Below are 7,725 nucleotides of genomic sequence, written 5' to 3' on the forward strand. Positions count from 1 at the left end.
GCATGGACGCCACTGACAGCGACAGATTCCGGGAGGAGCAATGAGAGACAGCCCCAGAGTCACCTAACCAACGTCCCAACACAGAAGAGAGGAGTCAGGAGTATGAGCAGCTCTGACTTTTGACTTTTTCCACTCACATTTAAGAATATCGCCAGCCCTCTCCACCTGTAAACCCCGTGTGCGGGTTCTGCCGACTGCTGGTGGGAAACATTTGAAAAACATTTGCATCTGCACTGAACTGTATAGACTTTTATTTTTGTTATACCCTAAACAATACAGAGTGGCTGTTTGCAAAGCATTTATATTATGGTAGGTATTATAAATATTCTATAGATGATTTCTAAGATTTATCATGCTTGTGTCTATGTATGGTACATACAGGTACCACACTGCTCAGAAGAGGGTCTCAGATCCCCTGGAGCGGGAGTTGTAGCAATTATGAGCTGCTCCAAGTTTGCGGTAAGATCCTTTGTAAGAGTACTATATGCTTTTAACCACTGAACCACCTCTCCAGCCCATCTAGGCTCACTTAAAGCCTAGAGAAGGGCATGGGTAAGTTCCAGACAAACGCTACACCACCTTATTTACAAGAAAGCTGTGAGCATCTAGGGGATTTTCCAAAGGACATCCTGGAATGAATCCACTGAGATACCAAGGGACATGTGTAAGTGTTCTCATATATTAGCCTCTGCCACTATAACAAGTTACCACCAACAGCCTAGCACACAGTCAACATCTCACAGTTTGGGGGCTGCAAATCCCACGTGGGACTGACTGAGATGGCTCAGCATGTTAAGACGCCTGCTCAAGTGACAGAACCAACTCCTGAAAGCTGTCATCTGACCTCCACACAGGAGCTATGGTGTGTGAGTATACATATATATACATACATGCGCACATATATACATGGGTTTCACCAGGGCCGAGTTCATTTACAGATGTTGTGGGGGACAATCTATTTCCCTGAATTTCTGCTTCTATGGCCTTATAACCTCTTTACTTCTCCAGAACTTGCAAGGTAGGGTCAGTCCCCATGTCACTACTGTCCTGTCTGGTCCACATTTCAGGATGATGTAATTCCAATAGAACCATCAGAATGACCCAAGCTGACTCCCTACTGTAAGGTTAGCAAACTAGCACATTTAATTCTCTGCAACCTTAATTCTTCTTTGTCATAGGACGTAACATAATTGTGAATTCTGGGTTTTAAGATGTGTCTGGTTTTTTTCTCGTAACATTGACTAAATCCCTAGCAGGAACAGCTTTAGGAAGAAGGGATTTATTCTCTTCAGGGGATGTAGTTAAGGCAACTGGAACAGATTGATCCATCAAGGCAGAACCTGGGAATCAGAGAGTAGCCTGCAAAGTGGACCAAGGGCTAGCCTATAACCTTCAAGGCTCACCCCCAAAGCCCTATTTGGGGCAGTGAGGCCTCATGTCCCAAAGGATCCACAACCTTGCCAAACTGGGGATCAAGTATTCAAAGTCCTCAGACACGTGAGCTGTAGAAGGGCATTCCCCACCCAAACCGCAACAGTCCCTCTTTGGAGAGGGAATTTTTTTCTTCCCACCATTTAACCATAAATGCTAGGGACACAAAGGAACAGAAAGAGGAATGGACCATTCTTCCTTAGCCATAGATAGCTTCCTCTGAAAAACATAAAGTTTCTCTGAGAGGGGTTTTGTGGTTTTCTCCTTATGTTGTGCTGTTTGTGTTGAGTGACAGGGTCCAGGCTGGTGTTGAACTTTTGATCCCTCTGACTCAACTCCCTTATGAGTCTATGCTAACATATTTGGCTGCTCTTGGACTTTGAGGATTGATTAAAGGCCGTGGGATGATCTTCAATGTCAGCCTCCCATCCAAGGGCCCAACGTCTACATCTACAAAGACCCCTTTACTACTTAATGTAACCTATTCACAGGGTCTGCAGGTGTCTGACCATCTGTCTACCACGTCATATTTATTATGGAACTCTGCAGGGATCGGGGTGGGGTGTCATTGACTCTGAAGTCGCACATTACTGACCATTAAAAGACTTTATGGATGGGCATGGTTGTTACAATTCAGTCAGAAAGCAGAAATTAAGAATCACTGTGAGACAGACCAACCTGGGCAAGACTCTATCTTAAAAAAAAAAAAAATCTAAGATGGGCTGGAGATATGGCTGGGCAGCCTGCCACCAAGCCATTGGCCTGAATTCCTTCCATATTTCCATATGGTGGAAATAAAGAACCAGTTCCCATAAACCGTCCTCAGACCTCTGTACTGAAACCCTCTTTCTCTCTCTCTCTCTCTCTCTCTCTCTCTCTCTGTGTGACACACACGACACACACACATATACACACATACATATATGCACATACACACACTCTCCTCACACATGTGCACACACAGGTACATACATATACATACATACACACATGCACATGTACAGGTACATACATACACACACATACATATATATGCACATACACACACACACAAATTTTTTTTAAATCGAAACAAGGGCTGAAGAGATAATTCAGCAGTTAAGCGCATTGGCTGTTCTTCCAGAGGACCCAGATTCAATACACAGCATCCGGGGGGCAGCTCAGAGCCATCTTTAACCCCAGCTCCAGGGAATTCGATGCCCTCTTCTGGCTTCCTCAGGCACTTCATGCAAGTCGTGAACAGATATAACATGTAGGCAAAGCATCCATTCACATAAAATGATAAAAACAATAAAGACTTAAAAATAAATAAATAGGGGTTGGGGATTTAGCTCAGTGGTAGAGCGCTTGCCTAGGAAGCACAAGGCCCTGGGTTCGGTCCCCAGCTCTGAAAAAAAGAACCAAAAAAATAAATAAATAAATAAATAAATAAATAAATAAATAAATAAAATCAGCCAGGTGGTGGTGGTGCACACCTTTAATCCCAGTGCTTGGGAGGCAGAGGCAAGTAGACCTCTGAGTTAGAGGCTAGCCTGGTTTACAGAGGGAGCTCCAGGATAGCCAGGGCTACACAGAGAAACCCTGTCCTAAAGAAGGAAAAAAAAAAAAAGAATAGCTAAGTAATAATCAGAACATAAATAGCGACTGGAGAGATGGCTCAGCAGTTAAGAGCACATGCTGTCCTTCTAGAGGACCCAAGTTCCGTTTTCAGCAATGATACTGGGCTGCTCAGAATGGGCTGTAACTCCAGCTTCAGGGGCTCGGATGCCTTCTCTGACCTATGTGATCATCCAAATACATGCACCAGACACACAGACATACTTACACATAAATAAGATAAAAATTCACATAAAAATTACAAATAAACAATCGAAATGTAAATAAGAAATACTCAAGTTAATAAAGATTAAAAAAATTACAAATAACTCACAAAGTTTTCTATCAGTTCCCTAGACAGGGGAATGTTTACCTGTGCACATTTTTTTTTCTTGTCTTGAAACCTGCTTTCTCCTATAACTCAGGACCACCAGCAAATACCATCCACCATGTGCTGGGCCTTTCCACATCCATCAAGAATACACCACAGGCTCGCCCACAGGCCTTTGGAGATACACGGCCCTGATCTGGGCCTTCTCCGCCTTGGAAGAAGGCAATGTTCAAGAAACCCCAACACCAATGTGGACTTAAAACTCAAAAGGGACAAGTCTTCCTTGGGAAGCCCACACCCTGTTCTTGGTGGTATTTTCCTTTCTTTCAGCACATTCTCTTTTCTCTCAAACCTGGGGCTTCAGTTCTACACTAAAATCTCACAACGACCTCCTGCACTGCTCTAAAAACCTTAGAAAATACAAAGAACGTCCGTCCACACCCAAACTTCTGTGAGCTGGCATACTTTGTTTACCACAAAATGCCCTTCATCCTTTGAGAAGAGATTTCAAATCCAAGACCGGGCTACAGCAGCTTGCTGCCCACCCCCACTCCTGCCAAATCATGTGACGACCACCATCTCTCTTCCTCTTACAGCAACCTTGTAAAGGGATGTTACTCTATCTGCTTCCGAAGAGACTGAGGCACAGACATGGGTGTGTTCTGTGCTCGTGTCAACATGGCAAGGCACACAGAATTCAGAGGACAACCTTTAGGAATGGGTTCTCTCCCTCCCCGATGGGGGTTCAGGGGACTGACCTCAGGTTGTTGGCTTTAGCAGCAAGCACCTTTACCAATGGACCTATCTCGCCTATCCTGGTTTTTATTTAATTTAATTTTGCGTTTGTTTGTTGAGGGGTGTGTGCGAGCGCGTGCGTGCGCGTGCGCGCACGTGCGCGCGCATGATTATGCTTGAGAGCATGTGTTGGGGGCGGTGGTTGTCATTTGATTTATTACTGGTTGGCATTCAGAGGCACTCCCCCTTTCCCATGAGGCAGAGCGTTGTCGGTCCAGTGTAGAGGGTGGGCCCTCTGCAATGCATTCTCCATGAACTACGGTGACTTGAGGCAGCTTGCCCACCATAGCCCCCTCTCTAGGCAGCTAATGCTGGTACAGAACATTTGTTTTTATGGAAACAGCTACAGAGCTAGAGATGTGGTTCAGTTAGAGCGCTCACCTTGCATGCACAAAGCCATGCTATAACAATCTGGGCACACCTTTAGTTTTGGTACTTAGAAGGTGGAGGCAGGGGGATCAGAAACTAAAGGTCATCCTTGGCTACGCAGTGAATTCAAGGCTGGCCCGGACCGCATGAGACCTTGTCTCAACAGCAAAAAGAAATTATAGAAGATATCAGGCTATCGTTTTTCAATAAAATGGCAGGGCATTGCTGGCCAGAAATATTTAATCACCATAAGGTCTTTCAGTTTGGCAGCGCGAAAGGATAAATGTGGGATCGAGTGTCACACGGAGACAGTTGGCCTTGTTCTCCTCCAGATTATTTATAGAGTGACAGGTCACCCTCTGAGCCACGCAGGAGTCAGCAAGACCTTAAGTTGCCCTTGTTCAGCTGCTCCCCCGTGGCCTCGAGCCACAGCTCGGAAACTGTTTCCTCACCAACATGGCTGCGTCCCAGAGTCTTCATCCGGGTTAGAATATGAACCAGCACTGGGCTGCCGGCACACGGCGCCCCACAAACCGCAGCTATTGTTACGGGTTAACTGGAGAAAGCGGAGGTCTGCGTGGCAGATTGCAGGCTTCAGCCTTTCTTCTCTGAGCAGTTCTTACAAAACGCAGCCCAGGGAAGTACCAGTCAAACCCTAATAGCTGAATCGGGGCATGGTGACCCAAGCCCGTGAAACTTGCTGATGCAGGAGGATCGCCAAGGGTTTTTGGGCTGCATAGTAAGTAGCAGGCTAATCGGGACTACATAGCAAGGCTGCATTTTAAAAAGAAGAAAAGAAAAGGAAGAAGGGGAGAAACAAAAATAAGCAAAACACACACGCGCGCGCGCGCACAAAGAATTAAAATTACCCAAAAAATCCTTTGGCAGAAGTGTAGAAGTCCACAACTGAATAGTTAGTAGTGTTTGAATTCTTACGTGTCATTTTGATAAAATCAGAGCAGAGAATGAGGAGACATAATAAATTAAGAAGACATTTCAGGTAGTATCTGTCTTCCTCTATGCGGAAAGGCTGAAGGCCACGGTTTTAATGGACTGGAAATTTGTAGGTGTACTGAGAGGCTTCTGATTACTTACTCATGCCAAGTTTGAAACTAACCTTAGAGTCCCAACTTACATTTTTAAAAGATTCATGTATTTATTTTATGCATATGGGTGTGTTTTTTGTATGCTTATCTGTGTACCATGTTACTGTCTGGTGTCCAGGGAGGCCAGAATTAGACCTGGAGTTACAGATGGTTATGACCCGCTATGTGTGTGTGGTGGGAAGGAGCCTGGGTCCTCTGGAAGAGCAGTCAGTGCTCTAACTGCTGAGCCACCTCTCCAGCCCCCAACTAAGTTTGAAGAAAGGAAAAAAAAATGGAATGGTAAGTTAGCGCGTTTAGTTCACAAGAGATCTATGCTCTGGAATTTAGATTTATTTTTAAATTAATTGAATTTATTACTATTATTTATTATTATTATTATTAGTGTGTGTGTGTGTGTGTGTGTGTGTGATGTGTGAACGAGTCCAGACATGTGAGTGCCAAGGGACAAGTAAGGAAGGCAGAGAACAATCCTCAGAAGTCAGTTCCAGGGCTCAAGCCCAGGCTGGCAGGACTGTGGCAAGCAATTTTGCCTTGTGAGCCATCTCTCTGGCTCTGGACTTACAGCTTCTTACTGGTTAGGATTCCGTAGAAAAAGATGGTAAAATCTTTCCCTATACAGGGCCAAGCTACTCCCTTGCTGCTTTAGAAGTTACGCTGTGGAACTGAACTTCTTTATAGTCTTTGAGAGGAGGGTCTAACACTGACACCCAGTGTTCCCCGGAACTCACCAGGTCCCTCACGGTTGCCTGACCTTCCACCTCAGCCTCCCAAGGGCTAGGATCACAGAAGGAGCTAGAACCAGAGCCTGGTCTAAGAATTTTTTATAATACATGTAGACAGTAAATGTCTTCTAATGTACAAAGTGAAAGTCTCACCTACCCTTACAATGAAGAATCTATTATGAAAATAATAAATTAGAAACATGTACTATATGAATTCACACTATAAGTTACAGAAGGATGGGGCTGAGAGATGACTCAGTGGTTAAGAGCACCGACTGCTCTTCCAGAGGTCCTGAGTTCAAATCCCAGCAACCACATGGTGGCTCACAACCATCTGTAATAAGATTTGATTCCATCTTCTGGTGTGTCTGAAGACAGTAACAGTGTACTTGTATATAATAAATAAATAAATAAATAAATAAATAAATAAATAAATCTTTTTTTTAAAAAAGTTACAGAAGAATGCACATTTGGGACATTATTTACAGTTACCACCCAGTAACGGATATCATCATTAGACTTCAATGTATTTTTCATGAGCCAATCACGTGTAACAAAAAGTCCTTTCCTCGGAGACGCCTACAGGGAGTTCCCTTGACTTTCCTGTAATGCTGATACCCCTCCCCAGCTCCATTCTTCACCTGCTGCTTGTTTTGGGCACAAAGAGCACCCTTCTTCTCAATGGCCCAGCTCTGAGGCCAGCTGACAGGAGCAGACTTCGAATTACCCCTTCAATAGACGGTTAAATAGCCACTGGATAACCTGCTCCAGCAGAGACGTCCTGGGGGGAAAAGAAAATCCGTGACACCTTGTCAGGTGTATTCTCACCGTCTGCCCCCATCAGTGAAGCCATTTTTATCTCCCGGGCTCTCCAGGATGCTCCCCTCCCACAGACCCACCTCTGCAGAGCCACCACACGGCACCATCCATCCACCAGCTCAAACCCCACCAAGGACTTTTCTATCAGTTAAGATTTGCATTTGGCAGCCAGTACCAGGGCCCCGAAACAGTAGTGGCTTAAGCCAGATAAACGTTTATTTTTCTTTTCTGTAAAAGAATTCTGGAGATAAGAGATGCGGGGCTGGTAGGGCCTCGCCTATATAGCTCCTGTATCTCTCCCTTCCACAATGGACCCTCTATCCCTACAGACAAAGAGGACTCCTCAGGTTGCTTCCGCCTTCTCCATCTTGTGGACAGCCAACAGGAGACAGATGGGCGCAAGGCAGACTTCTTTTCCCATGACCTTGGGGCTTGACCAGCAGCACTGTGAACAGTACCCTAAGAAAACGCAAATGTTAAAAAAAAAAATTAACTTCATTTCATTATTTGGATACGTGCTTGGGTGCACTCATGCCGTGGTCTGTCTGTCTGTCTA

This window comes from Rattus rattus, chromosome 6, assembly GCF_011064425.1.
Source record: "Rattus rattus isolate New Zealand chromosome 6, Rrattus_CSIRO_v1, whole genome shotgun sequence".
Taxonomy (NCBI): domain Eukaryota; kingdom Metazoa; phylum Chordata; class Mammalia; order Rodentia; family Muridae; genus Rattus; species Rattus rattus.